Source organism: Suncus etruscus, chromosome 2 (genome assembly GCF_024139225.1).
Source record: "Suncus etruscus isolate mSunEtr1 chromosome 2, mSunEtr1.pri.cur, whole genome shotgun sequence".
Classification (NCBI taxonomy): Eukaryota; Metazoa; Chordata; class Mammalia; order Eulipotyphla; family Soricidae; genus Suncus; species Suncus etruscus.
Genome location: NC_064849.1, coordinates 147,612,398 through 147,635,291, shown reverse-complemented (window position 1 = coordinate 147,635,291; position 22,894 = coordinate 147,612,398). Strand labels below are relative to the sequence as shown.

At 38.4% G+C, this 22,894-nt stretch overlaps 1 protein-coding gene across 1 annotated transcript in view; it reads left to right on the top strand.

The window, feature by feature from the left end:
* The window catches only part of ARRDC3 (arrestin domain containing 3), a 689,774-nt gene that overhangs the window by 577,694 nt on the left and 89,186 nt on the right, over positions 1-22,894 (top strand).

Here is a 22,894-nt window from a genome sequence, read left to right as displayed (position 1 = left end):
TTCTTGAAAGGTTGGCAAAGTTTTTATATAACAAGTAATATTTTTCAATTATTTAATAAGTGTTAGCACTATTCTAAATTTAACTCTTCCTTTCCATGCAATGTTTTTGTATATATTTGCAGCAAATCCTGTATAACTCAAACCTTGTTCTCTTTGCTTTCATGTCAAGGAAATATTCACATTACAATATGCTCCCTGATCTTGCACATTCAAATTGAGCTACAACTGTAGGAAGTGGTTCTTACACTAGGACAGTGAAACCATTTGGAAATCATAGAACACACTACCATCAGCCTTTTTCTTTTTATAACATTTCTCTATAATCAAGTCACAAGACACAAAAGCATTTGGAGTATCAAGCAAATCTACTCCCACTTTTAATTGCATGTTAAATGAAGTAAATCACATGATTTTACCCATAATTTCCTCCTCACCAGAACAGTTGTGTCTAGTGTGTTGGATTTATTCCAGGTCTTCCTCTATAGAACAGGGCTGACCAAAGTATCCTGTTTTTTTTATGAAACTCAATGAAACATTAGATCTTATTTATTCTCAATAATTAAATTCATACCCAGCTGCTGAACAAAAAAGACACTCCCTTTAATACAAAACTCATTTAAAAAGCATTTCTCACAAGGGGTCCACATAATAAGTTAGAAAACCCTACGTTTAAAACTGCATATAGAAATGTAGGAAAATCTGAATACATTAACTAGCAAGCAGTGGTAGGAAGTTCAATCATACAAGTTACTTCATTTATATAAAATATAATGTTCTACCACCAATGACTATTTACTCAAGACTTGATAACTACCAAAATTCCTAATAAATACATTAGATTTATAAACCACAAGTAAGAACAACTGCTTTGGAGTTCATTAAAACATCCATTCACATCATTCTTTGTTCTTTCTGCATCCTTTCTCTCTATTGATGTTGTTGTTGCAATGACACAAGGTCACACATGTGCTTGCTGCAGTGCTCAAACTTCTAGTTATGCTTGCCAGGGTTATCATTCCTTTGGTTGGAGTGTTCACACACACACCTGGCTACAGTGCAGTTGGAAATCTGCTCTGGAGCTGAAGAATCACAGACAGCAGAGCTACCAAGTTCAGATTTGGCACATGCAGGAGTCACTAGAAAATGAACTCTGGCCACTGAACCATATCCATTAAAAACTTTTAAAATCATGGAACCGGAGTGGCAGCACAGTGGTAGGGCATTTGCCTTGTATATAACAGACCCGGGATGAATTTGGGTTTGATCCCCCAGCATCCCATATGGTCCCCCCAAGCCAAGAGCAGAGCCAGGAGTAACCCCTAAGTTCTGCTAGGTGTGGCCCCTTCTCAAAAAAGAAAAACAAAGAAAAAGATTATGATGTCAGAAACATTCTGCTCAGTTGTGGTTGTCAAAGTCTGTGCTTTATAATTAAAGATCTTGGTTTTTGCACAGAGTCTAGGATGGAGGGTCTTCTGGTTTCATCTCACTATTAGGTGATGAGGTTGGGGTTTGACAACTAGCATTCCAGAGTCTGTAGTTGGGTCTCATGACAGGATGCTTCAAGAGTAGAGACATCTTGTAACTCTTAGGCCAAGGGAATTTTTTTCTAATTTCCCTAATATTTACTGCACCTATAAAAAAAACTTTCCATGTCTTCCCCCCTTTCTATTTCTTTTTTTTTCTTTTTTCTTCTTTTAATTTTATTTATATCTATAGCTACTAGGCAGTCTTCTTTTAATTTTATTTATATCTATAGCTACTAGGCAGGGGTTCCAGCCTTCTTATTTTTTTTACAGAACCATAAAACATGAATCATCTTGTTCTGCCTCATATTTCTAGGTCTTTCTACAAACTAAGAAAAAAAAAGTGGATGGGATTCAGGGGCCAAGCAGTCTCAGAAGCATTGAGAGGGTGAAAAAAATGATCAAACCTAAATACTCAAAGCAAAATTAATGACACTAGAATCAAGAGACCCAACTACAACAAGCTATACACAAAAGGGACCTGTTATACTAGCAGTCCAGGGGACTAAAGGTGGAGGTATAGGATGCATGCTGGGAAATTGGGCAGAGGAAGGTCAACACTAGCAGTGGGAATGGCCCTAATTCACTGTCACTATGTACCTGTAATACAACTGTGAAAGATTTGTAATTCACATTGGTCTCAATAAAAAAAATTTTTTTAAAGGCAATTAAAAAACCCTATTAAAATTACTGTGAAATTTGGGGCTGGAGTGATATTATCATAGGTAAGACACTTGCCTTACATAAAACCACCCAGAAGTTGATCCCCCAGTCTCACCAGGAATAATTCCTGAGTACATAGTCAGGAGTAAATGCAAAGCACTGTTGCATGTGATCAAAAATAAGTAAATAAATAAATAAATAAATAAATAAAACACTACTGTGGAGATTATGGGGGTTTTATTTAAATTTATTTAAAGAAAATGTATCACATAGTTGACATAACTGATCATAATACATTTGCTTCAAGATGGCCACAAGAAAGTTATTAAAAAATAGAAAATGGAAAGAGAAACTAAGAGATGGAAAAGAAAGGAAAAAAGAAAAAGTTCAGAGGCAAGTATATTTTTGAAAATTATCGAATCACCAATGAACTCATTAAAGCACTAGCAGAAGATTTAGTAATCTCTTCTCTTTTTTTTTTTTTTGTTGATGTTGTTGTTAAGGATAAGAGTTAAAGAAATATTGTAAAAACGGTGTGAGAGTGGCAATTGTTTGCATAAGCCCAGAAAAATATGGGAGAAATAGAAAGGAAAAGCCTTGCCTAAATACAAGGAGACCTTACCCCTGAAGTTTCTGGCATAGGACCGACTCTGAGCCTCCAGGTACACTAGATTGTCCCACCCCTGAGTCATTCTCTGTGGTCCCAGTAAAATTTTTTTGAACAATCGCTGATATTGGTGTCAGGTTTCTGTAGTTAGAGAACCTGGTTTCTGTGCATATCCTATAGTGAAGTCAGGATGATGTGAAGCATCACCCCTATGCACCACCAAGAGTCATTCCTGAGTACCACTGAGTATAGTTCAAAAACAAAAATACAGTAATAATTAATTGATTAGGGGCCAGAGAGATAGCATGGAGGTAAGGTGTTTGTCTTGCGTGCAGAAGGACGGTGATTCGAATCCCGGCATCCCATATGGTCCCCAGAGCCTGCCGGGGGCGATTTCTGAGAATGGAGTCAGGAGTAGCCCCTGAGCGCTGCCAGGTGTGACCCAAAAACAAACAAAAAAATTAATTGATTAAATAAAACAAATTTTGAGAACCTAAAATACTTTATTTTTTGATAATTTATGGGAATTCCTATAGAAAAAAGTTTAGGAGTTCAAGACAAAATAAATGAATTTAAAATACACAATGTCACAATTACAGAAGAACAGAATTTCTTTATGTAAGAGACCAGAAGTAGTTTTCAAGTTCCCATTTATTCTAATGTGTGTTCAAAGTTGAGAACATTTGCTTTATATTGTGTTTGTGCTGACTAGTTGGCAAAAATAGTCAAGAACACGTTTAAGATTATTTTTAAGGGGCCAGAGTAATAGTATACAGTAGGTAGGGAACTCACCTTGCACACAGCCAACCTGGTTTCGCTACCCAGAACCCCATATAGTTGTCCAAATCTTTCCAGGAGTGATCCCTAAACATAAAACCATGAAAAGACCCTTACATTACCAGGTGTGGCCCCAAAACAAACATACCAAATATTGAGAAGTCTGATTTGACTATGATGGATATTACATTTGCAAAATTTACAAAGAAAATGGGAATAAAGACTGTCCTAGAGTGGCCCCTGTAGACGCCGTCACCGCCATCTCTCCCGCCGCCATGGTCAACCCTACCGTGTTCTTCAACATCGAGGTTGCCCTCTGGCCCCTGTGTGCACCCTCAGTTCCCTAGTCCTAACCCTGTCCCATCTTGCTGGATTGCAGAGTTGTTCATGATTATGAAATAAAAATACATAATAACAGGGGGAAAAAAGACTGTCCTAGAGTGGAGGTACTGATGGAACAGAAGGTCAGAGACATTCTTTTCCATTCTCTTTCTCTTCTGGTCACAAGAAATGTGTCCACTGACAATGCCAACCCTTTCAGTGTTGTGTATGTAAACATTTTATGGGATTATTATGTTACTGACCCTACCCTGATCACTGATTGTGTCCTACCCTAGGGTGGGGGCAGAATGCGAGGTCAGACCCTGGGTAGGGCACAATCACCGATCAGGGTAGGGTCAGTAACATAATAATCCCATAAAATGTTTACATACACAACATTCAGAACCTCAATAACTCTCCAATACTACTTTCAAACAATGAGCAAACCAGCATTGTACTCAGAGTATAAAATGATGATTTTATGTTTAATTTTTATTATGTATTTAGCTGGCACTTTAGAATCATGGCAAAAGTTGATTTTCCATTTGTGGAAGGCATATACATAGTCCTTTCTTTTAATTGTGTCATTTTAAATAGAGCTTTGTCAATGGTATTTAGAAATCCAATGGCCATTCTCAGCAATACAGGATACTTGGCCCAGCAATGTGATTCACATTGCTCAGGTCTAGGCACATTGCTCTGCCTTGATGGTGGTTAGACCACAAAAGCCATACTTGACAATTCTGGCTCTGGGGCCAGGAAGAGCAAGGAAAGTATGAATAGTTGGGAGTAGAACTCAATTGTGGGAAATTGTCCCCCTAATAAAAAAAAAATCTAAGGTCATAATAATTCTTTAAGTAAAGCAAGTTTTGTTTAGGCTTGAGAGCAAATGTGTGCCCAGGAATAAAATAAAACCAGTTTAATTCAATTTAGACAGGAGGGTTACAGATGTATATTTATATGGATAGATAAGTTTGCAAATCCTATAATCTCAAAAGCATCATAACATCAATGTGTTGAAAGGATTAAGTTTCTTGACATGCATTTTATTTATTTTATTTTAAACAAGTGGATATTTCTTTAACCCTCAGCACCACATAGTCACTGAAAATCACTAAGAAAGACCCCACTAAGCACAAAGTCTGGAGTATACCCTAACCATCACCAGACCTGACCCCCCCCAAATAAATATAAATGAAATTTAAGGAAATAAAAAAGAAGAGAAAAAAGAATGAGGGGCTGGATAGTATAATGGGTAGGATGCTTGCCTTGCATGCAACAAATTCAGACTTGATCCCTAGTCCCCATGTAGTCCCCAAATCCTACCAAAATACTTGATCCAAAATACAGGAACAAGTTTGGGGCCAAGTGCCAAAAATTATAAGATAAATGAACCCTTTTGAATAGCCCTGAACCATAATGCCAACTCAATTTATGAGGCAGAACAAGATGATTCAAGTTATGTGGTTCTGTTTGAAGGAAAGAAAAAAAAATAAGGGCAAAAATCCAACAAACAAAAACCCAAGAGGAGTCCATGTAGAGGTTATAAGTATCAATTTAAGAGAAGAGAGGGGGGGGGGCCGGGCGGTGGCGCTAAAGGTAAGGTGCCTGCCTTGCCTGCGCTAGCCTTGGACGGACCGCGGTTCGATCCCCGGTGTCCCATATGGTCCCCCAAGCCAGGAGCAACTTCGGAGCGCATAGCCAGGAGTAACCCCTGAGCGTTACCGGGTGTGGCCCAAAAACCAAAAAAAAAATAAAAAAAAAAAAAAAGAGAAGAGAGGGGAAAAGGCAAGAAAAACATAACAAAACTATAAAAAACAAGAAAACAAAAAAAAAAAAACAGAAAAAACAGCAACAACAACAAAACATAAAAAAATCAAACCAAAAAAATGAAAAACACTACAGCAATAAAGACAACCACCAAAAAATAACCATAATCCTGAAATAAGCACTGAGGGTCCTTCTAGATCTGAATCTGGTATCAAGCAACAGTCCACATTTGGGAGGGGGGTGAGAAGGAGGGTCACAGAGTATGAGTCAACAGAATTATTGGTTGTAGTTTCTTGCTGGTGACGAGATGTGGGGCTGAGATGGTGTCCTTTTGCTTGGGATTTCCTTAATGATGAGTGAAGGTGAGCATGTTTTTATGTGTCTGTAGGCCATCTTTCTCAGAGAAGTGTCTATTCATTTCCTCTTCCCGATTTTCTATGGTTTTATTAGATTTTTTTGAGCTCAGCTTTCGGAGTGCTTTGTATATAGCCCTTTATCTGATGATTTTTTTTCCTCAATAAACTTTATAGACTCAGGTCTGATTTCAAGGTCTTTAATCCATTTTGAGTTGACTTTTGTGTAAAGTGTGAGGTACGGGTCAATTTTATAATTTCTTACAAGTGGTTATCCAGTCGTACCAACACCATTTGTTGAAGAGACTGTCTTTGATCCATTTCAAGTTCTTGACTCTTTTGAAAAATATTAGTTGACTGTATATTTGGGGGCTTATCTCCAGATATTCGGTTCTATTCCACTGATCTGAAACTCTGTTCCAGTACCATGCTGTTTTTTTTTTGTTTTGTTTTGTTTTTGTTTGTTTTTTTTGTTTGTTTTTTTTGGTTTTTGGGCCACACCCAGTGACGCTCAGGGGTTACTCCTGGCTATGCGCTCAGAAGTCGCTCCTGGCTTGGGGGACCATATGGGAAACCAGGGGATCGAACCACGGGTCCGTCTAAGGCTAGCACAGGCAAGGCAGGCACCTCACCTCTAGCGCCACCACCCGGCCCTACCATGCTGTTTTGATCATTATGGTTTTATAGTGAAGATTCGGGTTAGGTCAAGTGCTGCCACCCAGCTTCTGGTTTTTCAGCATGTACTTGGCTAACCTGGGTCTTTTGTGGCTCCAGATAAATTTTATGATTGATTGTTCTAAGTCCTTAAAAATGTCTGAATTAGGGTAGGGATTGCATTGCATCTATATAGAAGTTTAGGTAAGATAGTCATATTGACTAATGTTGATTCTACCTACCCATGAGCATGGGATGTTCTTCCATTTCCTTAGGTCCTCTTCAATTTCCTTCTGAAGTGTTTTGAAGTTTTCATGGTATGGGTCCTTCACTTCTCTTGTAAGGTTGATTCCTAGGTATGTGATATTTTTTAATATTATTTTAAATGGGATTGTCTCCTTAATCCCTTTCTCCTCTACTTCATTATTTTTAAAGAGGAACACTACTGTCTTTTGTGTATTGACTTTGTAGCTGGTCCCTTTGCTGTATTGGTTCATTGTTTCTAGTACTACTGTGGACTCTTTCTAAGCAAGTTTCATTCAATAAAAACTATCTTGCTTCCATAAAGCCCATGCTGTCAGCTATTTTTTAGGAAAGGAACCTCGATGCATAAGACATGGCAGATGATACTACCTAACGTAGATACCTCTTATAGTGTCCACTACCATATTGCTTAGTACTCTGGACGTGAAAATTATGCTTATCCTGAAATACTCCAGCCACAATCTAACCCTGAATCCTTCATTTAGCATTTATGAACTGCCTAGAATTGGGAAATTTTCTCACTCTGAGGCACAGGCCCAATTTTTTTCTTTTTATTTTTCTTTTATTATTTTTTCTTTATTTTTCTCTTCTTTTTTAATTTTTTCTTCTCTTTTCCTCCTAATTTATATCTTAGCTATTTATCTTTTTTTTTTATTTTCGGACACACCCAGCAGCACTCAGGAGTTACACCTGGCTATACTTTCTATGCTCAGAAATTGCTCCTGGCAGGCTCAGGGAACCTTATGGGATGCTGGGATTCAAACCTCCATTTGCCCTGGATTGGCTGCATGCAAGGCAAGTGCCCTACTGCTGTGCTATCTCTCTGGACTCTTTTTATTAATCTTTTCTTTCTTTTTTTTTTTTTTTGGTGGTTTTTGGGTCACACCCAGCAGTGCTCAGGAGTTATTCATGGCTCCAGGCTCAGAAATTGCTCCTGGCAGGCACGGGGGACCACATGGGATGCCAGGATTCGAACTGATGACCTCTTGCATGAAAGGCAAACACCTTACCTCCATGCTATCTCTCCGGCCTCCTATTAATCTTTTCATAATGGAATTATTTCTTAAGCACTCAGACCCACCCTATGAGGGTCAGGCTTCCAACAACTACTTATGAATAGATCTTTAATGTCTGTCTATAAGTGGGCATGAGTTTGTATAGAGTGGACTCCCCTATGTCTGCCCAATCTGTATTGTAAACAATTCATGTTTGTATTATATATAGCGCTCATATATTATCGTTCAAATTTCTTTTCTCTTGTCCTTCTAATCCTGATCCAGTAACCCCTCAGTTCTTAACTCATTAGGTACCAAAACTGACTTCCTCCCCCAATAAGCTACTATCCAGCTCCCAAAACCCTCTCAGTTCTACAACATGTGCCCTGGCAAGAAACTGTAACCATCACTCCTACTGACTCATTCGATGTGGCCCTTCTTCTCACACACACACACCTAAGTGTGGACTGTTGCATGCTACCAGATTCAGCTCCATAAGGACCCTCAACTCAAGAACACTACCTTATCCCTTAACTGTCGCAAACTATCACTCAAACTCAACAAGACCACAGTATGGGATGAAAATGTGCCCTTGATCTCACACCCTTAGAAGAATATCTCAAGACTTCAAAAAGGTCTCTATATTTGCCTTGTATGTTTAATACTTCAATAGTTATACCTCTTAATGTGTTTATTTCCAAAGGTAGACTCCTTCATACTTTTTTAATTTATATATAATTTTTAATTTTGCTTGTTTTGGTTCTGCTTGGCACAAAATTCTAGAAGAAAAAGTTTTGCTTGGGATGAAAGCTCAGGTCAAAACCAGGGCACAGAGATTGAATAGCCTGTCATTCTTACCCCCAAATGCACCAGCAACATAATATGGCACTATTCCCTTTTGCATAGGCATACTAATAAAGGGGAAATCTTATGTATAAAAACAAACTCTTATCTACTAGGGATAAGAACCCATAAATTTTATAATACAGGGGCTTCTCCCACCCTGAATAGAGCCATGGGGACTCAAATTAGACTCCAATTGATTGGACAACAGCCATCCAACCACGAACCACAGATCCCAACCATAGAACCTACTAAGTTCCCTGCAACAGCACCAGGAATCAATCTCTCCCTGGAAGTTCCTAATACTGCTCTGGCACCAACTTGCTCCAAGTTGATACAACACCCTGATGATGAAGAAACAATAGCAACTTGATCTAAGAGCAGATTGCCCTAACTTACCACCTAACTGTAAGATGAAATTAGAAAACATCCCATCCTTTGATCTGTGCAAAAACCAAGATCACTAATTACAGAAGACTAACTTTGACAACTGCTACTGAGCCAAACATTTCCTGAGACCAATAAGAAAGACCCTAGCCTCGGCTTTGGCCAGGGATTTGTACAAAAACCACATAGTTTGCAACTTAAGAACTGCTTAAACCAAAAAAATAAAAAAATAAAAAACCTGCTTAAACCTTTTAATAATCTAGCTTTCAGGCAGGAGCTATAGCACAGCAGTACGCCATGTACCTTGCACGAGTCCAACCACAGATGGACTCTGGTTCAATTCCTGGCATTCTATATAGTTCCAGGAGACTGCCAGGAGTGACTTCTGAGTGCAGAGGCAGGAGTAACCCCTTAGTGCCACCGTTACCAAAAAATAAATAAATAATAATGATCTTGTTTTATTTCTTTTTAACTTTAAAAAAAATTTTTTTGTTTGGGGCCAAATTGATAGCACAGCTGGTAAGGCATTTGCCTTACACATAGCTGACCCAGGTTTGATCCCCAGCATCCTGAAGCCTGCCTGGAAAAATTTCTGAACACAGAGCCAGGAGTAAACCCTGAGTGCCACTGTATGTGGCCCAAAGAAACAAACAAAAGGGGTCAGAGCAGTGAAACAAGCCATAAGGCATCTGCCTTGCCTGCGCTAGCTTAGTATGGACTGAAGTTCCATCCCCCAGTGACCCATATGGTCCCCCAAGTCAGAAGTGATTTCAGTGTGTATAGCCAGGAATAACCCCTGAGCATCACCAGGTGTGGCCCAAAAACAAACAAAAATAAATTATTCATGTGAGGCCAGAGCACTAGTACAGTGGATAGGTGTTTGCATTGTGCATAGTGAACCTGGTTTCAACCCCCAGAACCCCATATGGTTTTCCAATCCCACCAGGAGTTAATCATGGCTTCAGAGAAAGTAATAAGCCCTGAGCAATGCCATATGTGGCAAAAAATAGTAATAAAATAAATAAATAAGAAATTATTCATGTAAAGCCCTAAGCATTGCCAGGTGTAGCAGAAAATAATAAAATAAGTAACTATGTAAGTGGCCAAAGGATCATAAATGATACAAAAAAACAATGTCAATAATTTTCTCAATTGTGCCTCATTTTCTAGGACTCCTCCTCACAGATATACTCTTATATTTAAAAATATTTTAAAAAACTATAAAACTGCATCTTTCAAGATAAATATATCCAACAAATGTCACATACACTAAAATTATATTGATAAATACATAATTTCCCTTAGTAATAAGAATACTGTAGAAAAATTTTGGTTTTGTGCCATGCTTGGTGATTTGGTGATATTCAGGAGTTACTCCAGATTCTACATTCAAGACTTACTCCTGGTAGGCCCTAGGAATCATATGGGGTGTTGGGGATATAATTATGGCCAGCTGTATGCAGGACAAACACTCTACTCGTTGTACTATCACTCTGGCCACTGAATCAAATATTTGTTTGTAATATTTTTTTGCCTGGGGCCAGAGAAATAGTATGGAGGTAGTGTGTTTGCCTTGCATGCAGAAGGTCGGTGGTTCAAATCCCGGCATCCTATATAGTCCCCTGTGCCTATCAGGAGCAATTTCTTTTTTTTTTTTTATTTCTTTTTTTTTTTTAATTTTTATTTTTAATTATGAGAACAAGGGTGCAAAGAAAGAGGACAAGGTAAAGTTACAGTGGAAGGACAATCACCCATAACATAATTCTCAGAAGTCCCCTTGCTGATATCTTAACTTTGAAATTTCAGCCAAAGAACATTAAGATAAATAAGACAGAATCCATGTACAATTACTTTGTTCCTCAAGTCCCCAGATTGTAACATATTATAATATTTCTTAACAGTACACAAGGCAATCTAAAGCCATAAAACTTACGTAACTCCTTAAACATTACAGGCATAGTATTTTCTTACATTTCCATATACATGCATATTAGCTTAAGTTAACCTCAAATTTTAAGTGAGTTCTTTTTAAGGATTAGAGTCAAAGGAGCACAGTAAAAATGGTGTTAGAGTGGCAATTGTTGTTTGCATAGGTCCACCAAAATATGAGAGACATGGAAAGAAATAACCTTGGCCTAAGTACAAAGAGACCAGACCACCAGGGGCAATTTCTGAGTCTAGAGCCAGGAGTAACCCCTGAGCACTGCCGGGTGTGACCCAAAAAAAAACAACAAAACAATTTTTTCTTGCATAATCACAATAGCAAGTACTGCCAGTACTATGCTGAATAGGAGTGGTGAGAGAGGACAGCCTTGTCTTGTTCCAGATTTTAGAGGAAAAGCTTTTAGTTTTTCTCCATTGAGGATGATATATATCATTGGCTTGTGGTAGATGGCCTTAACTATATTGAGAAATGTTCCTTTCATTCCCACCTTACTGAGAGTTTTTATCAGGAATGGGTGTTAGACCTTATCAAATGCTTTCTCTGCATCTATTGATATGATCATGTGATTTTTATTTTTATTTTTGTTGATATTGTGTAAGATGTTGATAGATTTACGATGTTAAACCGTCCTTGCATTCCTGGTATGAAACCTACTTGATCGTTGTGAATGATCTTCTTGATGAGGCATTGTATCCTATTTGCCAGGATTTTGTTGAAGATCGTTGCTTTTGTGTTCATAAGGGATATTCATCTGTAATTTTCTTTTTTGGCAGCTTGTCTGTCTAGTTTTGGTATCAAGATGATGTTGGCTTCATAAAAGCTATTTGGAACTGTACCCTTTTTCTTCAATTTCATGAAATTGAATTCCTCTTGAAAGATTTGAAAGAATCCATTAGTGAATCCATCTGGGCCTGGGCTTTTGTTTTGGGGCAGACATTTGATTACCATTTTAATTTCCTCAATGATGATGGAGGTGTTTAGATATACTACATCTTACTTATTTAACCATGAAAAGTTACAGGAGTCCAAGAATTTATCCATTTCTTCCAGATTCACATATTTGGTGGCATAGAGTTTCCAGATAGTATAGGAAAAAGTCATGCTCTCACTGTTTAAAGATGACATGCTACTCTACTTAGAAAACCCTAAAGTCTCTACCAAAAAGCTTCTAGAAACAATAGATTCATATACAAAGTGTCAGGCTACAAAATTAACACAAAAAAATCAATGGCCTTTTTGTACACCAATAAAGATAGGAAATAAATGAATATTAAGAAAACAACCCCATTCACATTAGTGCCACACAAACTCAAATATCTTGGAGTCAACTCGACTAAAGATGTGAAGGACCTAGACAAAGAAAACTATAAAACCCTGCTCCAAGAAATAAGAGAGAACACTAGGAAATGGAATCACATACCCTGCTTATGGATTGGCAGGATTAACATCATTAAAATGGCAATACTCCCCAAAGTATTGTACAGATTTAATGTGATTCCTCTAAAAATACCGATGACATTCTTCAAATAAATGGATCAAACACTTCTAAAATTGATTTGGAACAATAAATACCATCAAATAGTTAAAGCACACTTTGGGAAAAGAAATATGGGAGGTTTAACTTTCCCCAACTTTAAACTGTATTATAAAGCAATAGTTATCAAAACAGCACGATATTAGAATAAAGAGAGATCCTCAGATCAGTGAAATAGGCTTGAGTACTCAGAGAATGTTCCCCAGACATACAATCACCTAATTTTTGATAAAGGAGCAAGAAGTCCTAAATAGATCAAGGAAAGTCTCTTCAACAGGTGGTGCTGGCAAAACTGGTTAGTCACTTGCAAAAAAGTGAACTCAGACCCCCAGCTAACACCATGTATGAAGGTAAAATCTAAATAAATTGAAGACCATGATATCAGACCTGAAACCATAAGGTATATAGAACAACACGTAGGTAAAACACTCCATGACATTGAGACTAAAGGCATCTTGAAGAAGGAAATAGCACTCTCCAAACAAGTGGAAGCAGAAATAAACAGATGGGACTATATTAAGCTGAGAATCTTTTGTACCTCAAAGCAAATAGTGCCCAGAATACAAGAGCCACCCACTGAGTAGGAGAAACTATTCACCTAATATCCATCAGATAAGGGGCTAATATCCAAAATATGCAAGGCACTGACAGAACTTTACAAAAGTAAATGGGGAGAAGGGGGTTGGAGAGATAGCATGGAGGTAACGCGTTTGTCTTTCATGCAGAAGGTCATCAGTTCGAATCCGGCTTCCCATAAGGTCCCTCGTGCTTGGCAGGAGCAATTTCTGAGCATGGAGTCAGGAGTTCTCCCTGAGCACTTCCGGGTGTGACCCAAAAAAACACACAAAAAAAGCAAAACAAAAAATTTTGGGGCCGGCGAGGTGGTGCTAGAGGTAAGGTGTCTGCCTTGCAAGCGTTAGCCGAGGAAGGACAGCGGTTAGATCCCCCAGCATCCCATATGGTCCCCCCAAGCCAGGGGCAATTTCTGAGTGCTTAGCCAGGAGTAACCCCTGAGCATCAAACGGGTGTGGCCTGAAAAACCAAAAAAAAAAAAAAAATGGGGAGAAGTGAACAGACACTTTGATAAAGAAGAAATACAAATGGCCAAAAGGCACATGGGAAAATGCTCCACATCACTAATCATCAGGGAAATGCAAATCAAAACAACTATAAGGTACCATCTCACGCCACAGAGATTGGCGCACATCACAAAAATGAGAACAAGCAGTGCTGGTGGGGATGTGGAGAAAAAGGAGCTCTCAATTCACTGCTGGTGGGAATGCCATCTAGTCCAACCATTATAGAAAACTATATGGACGGTGTGACACCAGGCGGGGAAAATCCGCGAAAGTACACCGGCCCAGTGGGGCTCAGCTGTGAAAGACTGTGAGTGTGACCTGTCTATGTCTGTCTACTGTCCTCTTGCGTGAAACTCTTGCGAGTGGGGCAAAAAGAGCCTCCAGAAACCTCGCTCGCCCAGACGCCATTTTCAGGGAGGGACTTCAGAGCATAAAAGCCGGCTATCCTTTGCAAAAGCTGGCTCCCTGTGTGTGACACCAGGCGGGGAAAATCCGCGAAAGTACACCAGCCCAGTGGGGCTCAGCTGTGAAAGACTGTGAGTGTGACCTGTCTATGTCTGTCTACTGTCCTCTTGCGTGAAACTCTTGCGAGTGGGGCAAAAAGAGCCTCCAGAAACCTCGCTCGCCCAGACGCCATTTTCAGGGAGGGACTTCAGAGCATAAAAACCGGCTATCCTTTGCAAAAGCTGGCTCCCTGTGTGTGACACCAGGCGGGGAAAATCCGCGAAAGTACACCGGCCCAGTGGGGCTCAGCTGTGAAAGACTGTGAGTGTGACCTGTCTATGTCTGTCTACTGTCCTCTTGCGTGAAACTCTTGCGAGTGGGGCAAAAAGAGGCTCAGAGGAGCACGGCCGCTCCGCTTCGCTACGCGGCTGTGCACTCTTTCTAAGGAAAGAACTCCATTGCAACAAGAAGGAAAAATCACACTAAGAACGGCGCTATATCACAGAAGCAAACATTTCTCTCTGGACTGTCTTCTCTGTTACATGCTCGGGCCTAAGATTTGACCCAGTGTGAGGCTTCATCCACGGAGGACTCCCCTCCCTTAGAGGCAAGTCAGCCCATCCAGAAAGGGAGGAGCCAGAGGAGTGTGCTGCCTACATCATATAGACAATGAATACCACTACAACACGTAGAAAAACCCACAATACAAATGTGACAATGGGGAAACAGCGCAGGCCAGCATCAGACATAGAGAATGAAGATGACAATTCTGAGGACCAGATAATGACTGAACAACTAATCAACCTCTCAGATAAGGACTTTAGACTAGCAATATGGAAGGTGCTCAACAGACTCCAAGAAACCATGGATCGAGTTGAACAGAACACTAATAAGAACCAAGAAAATATGAAGGCAGAAATGACAAAACTCCAAACTGAAATAACATGTCAACTAACAGGCCTGAAAAACTCAGTAAACGAAGTGAATGACAAAATGGATAAGCTCTGGGACAGGGTATCAGAAGCTGAGAATAGACTTGGTGCTGTGGAAGATGAGATACATAACAATTCCATACAGCAGGAGAGATTGGACAAAAAACTTAAAGCAAATGAGCAGACAATGGAAAAATTAGTCAAAGAATGGGAACAGACGAAAATAGAAGTCTATGATAAGATCAACAGAAACAACTTAAGAATCATTGGAGTCCCAGAGACCCAGGAAGAAAATTTCCAGGAAGAATCAATGGTCAAGAACATCATTAAAGAGAAACTCCCAGAGCTAAAGAATATATGTGATCAAATCCTGCATGCCCGAAGAGTACCAACCAAAAGAGACCCCAGAAAAACCACCCCAAGACACATCCTAGTCACAATGACAAATCCCACAGATAGAGACAGAATTCTGAAAACAGCAAGATCAAAAGGGGAAATCATGTTCAAGCAAGCTTCCCTGAGATTTACAGCAGACCTGTCACCAGAAACGCTCAATGCCAGAAAGCAGTGGTGGGATATTGTGACAAGACTGAATGAAATGAATGCTTCACCCAGAATACTATACCCAGCAAAACTCACTTTCCGGTTTGATGGAAGAATACATGGTTTCACAGACAAAAAACAGCTCAGAAACTTCACAGACACAAAACCAGTCTTAAGAGAAAAACTGAAAGACCTAATCTAAGACAAGACTACCCAAAAGACACACCAAATTTTGAAATAAAGATGGCGTTAAATCCCAGGACAATTCTTTCTCTCAACGTCAATGGACTAAATGCACCAGTTAAGAGACACAGAGTGGCTAAATGGATCAAAAAACTCAATCCAACCTTCTGCTGCCTACAAGAAACGCACCTGAATAGTCAGAACAAACATAGACTCAAAATAAAAGGCTGGAGAAAAGTTATCCAAGCAAACAACACCCATAAAAAAGCTGGAGTGGCCATACTAATATCAGATAATGCAAACTTTATACTCAGGAAGGTTGTAAGGGACAAAGACGGACATTTTATATTAATCAAGGGGTACGTAGAGCAGGAAGAATTCACTCTCCTAAACATATATGCACCGAATGAGGGGCCAGCAAAATATTTAATACAACTGCTGACAAATCTGAAAAATAATATCAACAACAACACAATAATTGTGGGGGACCTAAACACGGCTTTGTCAACACTGGACAGGTCAACCAGACTGAAACCCAACAAGAATATACTAGACCTGAGGAGAGAAATGGAAGAAAGAGGCCTAGTGGATATATATAGGACACTCCATCCCCAGAAACCTGGATACACATTCTTCTCCAATGTACATGGGACATTCTCCAGGATAGACTACATGCTGGCACATAAAACATACCTCCATAAGATCAAGAGGATAGAAATTTTGCAGACTACCTTCGCTGACCACAAGGCTCTGAAATTATTTGTGAACTCCAAAGGGACTCAGAAGAAACACTTTAACACCTGGAAGTTAAACAGCCTCATGCTCAATAACCAGTGGGTCCGAGATGAAATCAAGGAGGAAATAAAAAGGTTCCTGGAAACAAATGACAATAAAGACACAAACTCTCAGAACTTATGGGACACAGCAAAAGCAGTACTGAGAGGAAAATTTATAGCTTTGCAAGCACACATCAGGAAGGAAGAAGGAGCTTACCTGAGTAGCTTAATGACACAGCTAATAGAACTAGAAAATGCTCAACAAAAGGACCCAAGAACAGGAAGACAGAAGGAAATAACAAAGCTGAGAGCAGAAATCAACGAAGTGGAAACTCAAAAAACAATCCGAAAGATCAACGAAAGCAGAAGTTGGTTCTTTGAAAAAATAAACAAGATTGATAGACCACTGGCAAACCTAACAAAGAAAGAGAGAGAGAGAAACTTGATAACTCGTATCAGGAATGAAAAAGGAGAGATCACTACTGATATGACAGAGATTCAAAGGGTAATCAGAAACTACTTTGAAAAACTCTACGCCACTAAAAATGAGAACCTGGAAGAAATGGATAAATTCTTGGACTCTTATAATCTTCCACGGTTGAAGGAAGAGGATGTAGCATATCTAAACACCCCCATCACCATTGATGAAATTAAAACAGTAATCAAATGTCTGCCGAAAAACAAAAGCCCAGGTCCAGATGGATTCACTAATGAATTCTATCAAACTTTCCAGGAGGAACTACTGCCAATCTTGGCAAGACTCTTTCATGAAATTGAACAAACAGAAACACTTCCAAATAGCTTTTATGAAGCCAACATCACCTTGATACCTAAACCAGACAGAGACGCTACCAAAAAAGAAAATTACAGACCAATATCACTGATGAATGCAGATGCAAAGATCCTCAACAAAATCCTGGCAAATAGGATTCAATGCCTCGTTAAGAAGATCATCCACTACGATCAAGTAGGTTTCATCCCAGGAATGCAAGGCTGGTTTAACATCCGTAAATCTATCAACATAATACACAACATCAATAACAAGAAAAATAAAAACCACATGATCATATCAATAGATGCAGAGAAAGCATTTGATAAGGTCCAACACCCATTCTTGATCAAAACTCTCAGCAAGATGGGAATGGAGGGAACCTTTCTCAATATAGTGAAGGCCATCTACCACAAGCCAGTGGCAAATATTATCCTCAATGGAGAAAAACTGAAAGCCTTCCCTCTAAATTCTGGCACAAGACAAGGCTGTCCTCTCTCACCACTCCTATTCAACATAGCACTGGAAGTACTTGCTATAGCGATTAGGCAAGAAAAGGATATCAAGGGAATCCAGATAGGAAAGGAAGAAGTCAAGCTCTCACTGTTTGCAGATGACATGATACTCTACTTAGAAAACCCTAAAGACTCTATCAAAAAGCTTCTAGAAACAATAGACTCATATAGCAAGGTGGCAGGCTACAAAATTAACACACAAAAATCAATGGCCTTTCTATACACCAACAGTAATAAAGAAGAAATGGACATTAAGAAAACAACCCCATTCACAATAGTACCACACAAACTCAAATATCTTGGAATCAACTTGACTAAATATGTGAAGGACCTATACAAAGAAAACTATAAAACTCTGCTCCAAGAAATAAGAGAGGACACACGGAAATGGAAACACATACCCTGCTCATGGATTGGCAGGATTAACATCATCAAAATGTCAATACTCCCCAAGGCATTATACAGATTTAATGCCATCCCTCTAAAGATACCCATGACATTCTTCAAAGAAGTGGATCAGACACTTTTGAAATTCATTTGGAACAATAAACACCCTCGAATAGCTAAAGCAATCATTGGGAAAAAGAATATGGGAGGAATTACTTTTCCCAACTTTAAACTGTACTACAAAGCAACAGTTATCAAAACAGCATGGTATTGGAATAAGGATAGGTCCTCAGATCAGTGGAATAGGCTTGAATACTCAGAAAATGTTCCCCAGAGATACAACCATCTAATTTTTGATAAAGGAGCAGGAAATCCTAAATGGAGCAGGGAAAGCCTCTTCAACAAGTGGTGTTGGCACAATTGGATAGCCACTTGCAAAAAATTAAACTTAGACCCCCAGCTAACATCATGTACAAAGGTAAAATCCAAATGGATTAAAGACCTCGATATCAGCCCCAAAACCATAAGATATATAGAACAGCACATAGGCAAAACACTACAGGACATTACAGGCATCTTCAAGGAGGAAACTGCACTCTCCAAGCAAGTGAAAGCAGAGATTAACAGATGGGAATATATTAAGCTGAGAAGCTTCTGCACCTCAAAGGAAATAGTGCCCAGGATACAAGAGCCACCCACTGAGTGGGAGAAACTATTCACCCAATACCCATCAGATAAGGGGCTAATCTCCAAAATATACAAGGCACTGACAGAACTTTACAAGAAAAAAACATCTAACCCCATCAAAAAATGGGGAGAAGAAATGAACAGACACTTTGACAAAGAAGAAATACGCATGGCCAAAAGACACATGAAAAAATGTTCCACATCACTAATCATCAGGGAGATGCAAATCAAAACAACGATGAGATACCACCTCACACCCCAGAGAATGGCACACATCACAAAGAATGAGAATAAACAGTGTTGGCGGGGATGTGGAGAGAAAGGAACTCTTATCCACTGCTGGTGGGAATGCTGTCTAGTTCAACCTTTATGGAAAGCGATATGGAGATTCCTCCAAAAACTGGAAATCGAGCTCCCATACGATCCAGCTATACCACTCCTAGGAATATACCCTAGGAACACAAAAATACAATACAAAAACCCCTTCCTTACACCTATATTCATTGCAGCACTATTTACCATAGCAAGACTCTGGAAACAACCAAGATGCCCTTCAACAGATGAATGGCTAAAGAAACTGTGGTACATATACACAATGGAATATTATGCAGCTGTCAGGAGAGATGAAGTCATGAAATTTTCCTATACATGGATGTACATGGAATCTATTATGCTGAGTGAAATAAGTCAGAGAGAGAGAGAAAAACGCAGAATGGTCTCACTCATCTATGGGTTTTAAGAAAAATGAAAGACACCCTTGTAATAATAATTTTCAGACACAAAAGAGAAAAGAGCTGGAAGTTCCAGCTCACCTCAGGAAGCTCACCACAAAGAGTGATGAGTTTAGTTAGAGAAATAACTACATTTTGAACTGTCCTAATATTGAGAATGTATGAGGGAAATGTAGAGCCTGTTTAGGGTACAGGCGGGGGTTGGGTGGGGAGGAGGGTGATTTGGGACTTGGGTGATGGGAATGTTGCACTGGTGATGGGTGGTGTTCCTTTTATGACTGAAACCCAAACACAATCATGTATGTAATCAAGGTGTTTAAATAAAAAAAAAATTAAAAAAAAAAAAAAAAAAAAAAAAAAAAAAAAAGAAAACTATATGGACATTCCTCCAAAGCCTGGAAATTAAGCTCCCATATGATCCAGCTATACTACTTTTAGGGATATATTCTAGGGACACAAAAATACAATACAAAAACTCCTTCCTCACACCTATATTCATTGCAGCGCTATTTACAATAACCAGCCTCTGGAAACAACCAAGATGCCCTTTAACAAATGAATGGCTAAAGGAACTGTGGTACATATACACAATGAAAAATTATGCAGCCATCAGGAGAGATGAAGTCATGAATTTTTCCTATACGTGGATGTATATGGAATTTATTATGCTATGTTAAATAGGTCAGAGGGAGAGAGATAGGCACAGAATAGTCTCACTCATTTATGTGTTTTAAGAAAAATTAAAGATATTATTGTAAAAATGCCCAGAAATAATAGAGATGAGGGCTGAAAGTACCAGTTCATGATATGAAGCTGACCACAAAGAATGGTGAGTGCAATTAGGAAAATAACTACACTAAAAGCTATCATGACCATCATAATGAATGAGAAAAGTAGAATTCCTGTCTCTAATACAGGCAGGAGTTGGGAAGGGGGTGTGGAACTTTGCACTGGTGAATAACTGAAATCCAACTACAATCATGCGTAATTGTGTAATCTTAAGTAATCGTGGTACTTAAATATTATATATATATATATATATAGAGAGAGAGAGAGAGAGAGAGAGAGAGAGTAGCACAGAGGCTCTACCAATGCCAACCAGTTCTGTAATTTCTCATATAATAACCATAAAAACACTATGTTGTTGAGAACATTGGTGGTTGGAAATGTGCACTGGTAAAGATTGTGCGTTGTATGACTGTAACTCAATCATGATCAACTTTATTTGTGAAAGATGTGTTTTTAACAACCTTCTAATCACAATGTTTAAAAAAAGTTTTTTATTAAAATCAAAATTAAAAAGGCATCAAAAAGCTGGGGGCGGAGACATAGCACAGCAGTAGGGTGTTTGCTTCGCATGCAGCCAATCCAGGATAGATGGTGGTTTGAATCCCGGCAGCCCATATGGTCCCCTGTGCTTGACAGGAGCGATTTCTGAGTACAGAGACAGGCGTAACCCCTGAGCACTACCGGGTGTGACCCCAAAACAAAACAAAACAAAACAAAAAAAACACCATGTTGAGGATATTAAGTGAGCTCATAGGAACAATGGCATAGATAGTCATCAAAGCACAAGAAATTATAGAAGTAGAAATGAGAAAACTACATTCAGAAGGGATAGAAATGAAGAATATGATTGTTGATACAGAAAATTCAACAAAGGGCCTGAGTTATGGTACAGTGGATAGAAAATTTGCTTTGTATCCAGCCAACCCAGGATTCAACTCCCAGGACTCGAAATGGTCCTCCAAACCCTGAGCACAAAGTTGCTAGAAGATAAGATGCAGAAAATATATAAACAACAACAGAAGATAGGAGAAAATTTGAAAAGAAATGAGTAGCACATTAGAGAACTAATGGATGAGGTCAAGAGTAACAATATAAACATCATCCAAGTCAAAGTTGATGAAAAAGCATTAGTTCAAAGAAATTATAGTTAGGATTGTTCAGGGTTTAGAAGTAAAAATAAATAAATAATGTAAGATCATAAAATAAAGTTGAAATTATATATATGTAATTTTCAGACATACAAAACAGGTGTTTGATTTTATTTGATCCATTGGCTATAAATTTCTGACCTATGTTTTTAACTACAAATTTTCTGAACACTTATAAAACTCCATTAAAGATGACATTCAGCTTGCAAGAATATCATAATAGGTTTAATAACCAACCTATTAAAAACTGTGCTATTGCTTTGAAAATAGTTTATTTGCATTTTATTTTAATTCATCTTAAATTGCATGCATTTACACTATTAGAAACATGTGAACCAAGCTATCATAATCAAATTTGAAAAAAAAAAAAAAGTAGCTTGCAAAGAGGGAACCTTAAGACATGAGTACAAGGAAGCTGATATGAGTAGAAGGATGGTCATTCATGTGGAGTTGAAGCCTTAATGCCTGAAACTCTATTAATTATTGATTTTATAAATTATAACACCTAAATAAAACTTGAAAATATAAAATAAAATCTGTAATAAATAAAAACAACATGGCACTTACCTGCATATTTAACTGTGAAGTTCACATAATGTCCTTTAAAGATGCAAGGACAAGTTTTTTTAAAGAAAAGACTTAAATAATTAGAAGATGGGATAAGTCTCTCGCAATGTTTGCTCAATGATACTTTTTTCTTATATATAAATTTTGGAATAAATAAAATATAAGTTTTTCAAATTTCAAAAGAGAAAGCAGAAAACAAATGTAATGGAGGGAAGGAACACTTCACATTATAAAATTGTATCTAGTCTCCTTTTCAACTTGTACCTTATGCCAACACTTAGACAGCACACAGATTTAGCAGACCTTTATGAAAACCTACAAAAGATATTGAATACCAACTCTGCTAAATTCAAATCCTATCTTTTTAAAGTCCAAAACTTGGTGGAGACAGGTCACTAAAATTTAGGTCTCTGGGGAGGAGGTCAGGATTTATCCTGAAGACAATAATGAGATAAAGTTCTCTGAAAGTATTTGACAGACATTTGAGATAAAAATTGAGATTATAAAATGAGTCTGGACCAAAGTTGACAGGACTCTGTTGAACTGATTGATGTAATATCAAATGGACAGGAATTCTGAACGTGCTAATTAGGTGAACTGGGTGGATTGTTTTGGCATTGATCTTTTTATGGTCTAAAGGAAGAAAAGAAGTTTGGGAAGAAAATAAATTTTACCTTGATAAAATATGTTAAGCTACCTGAAATGTAA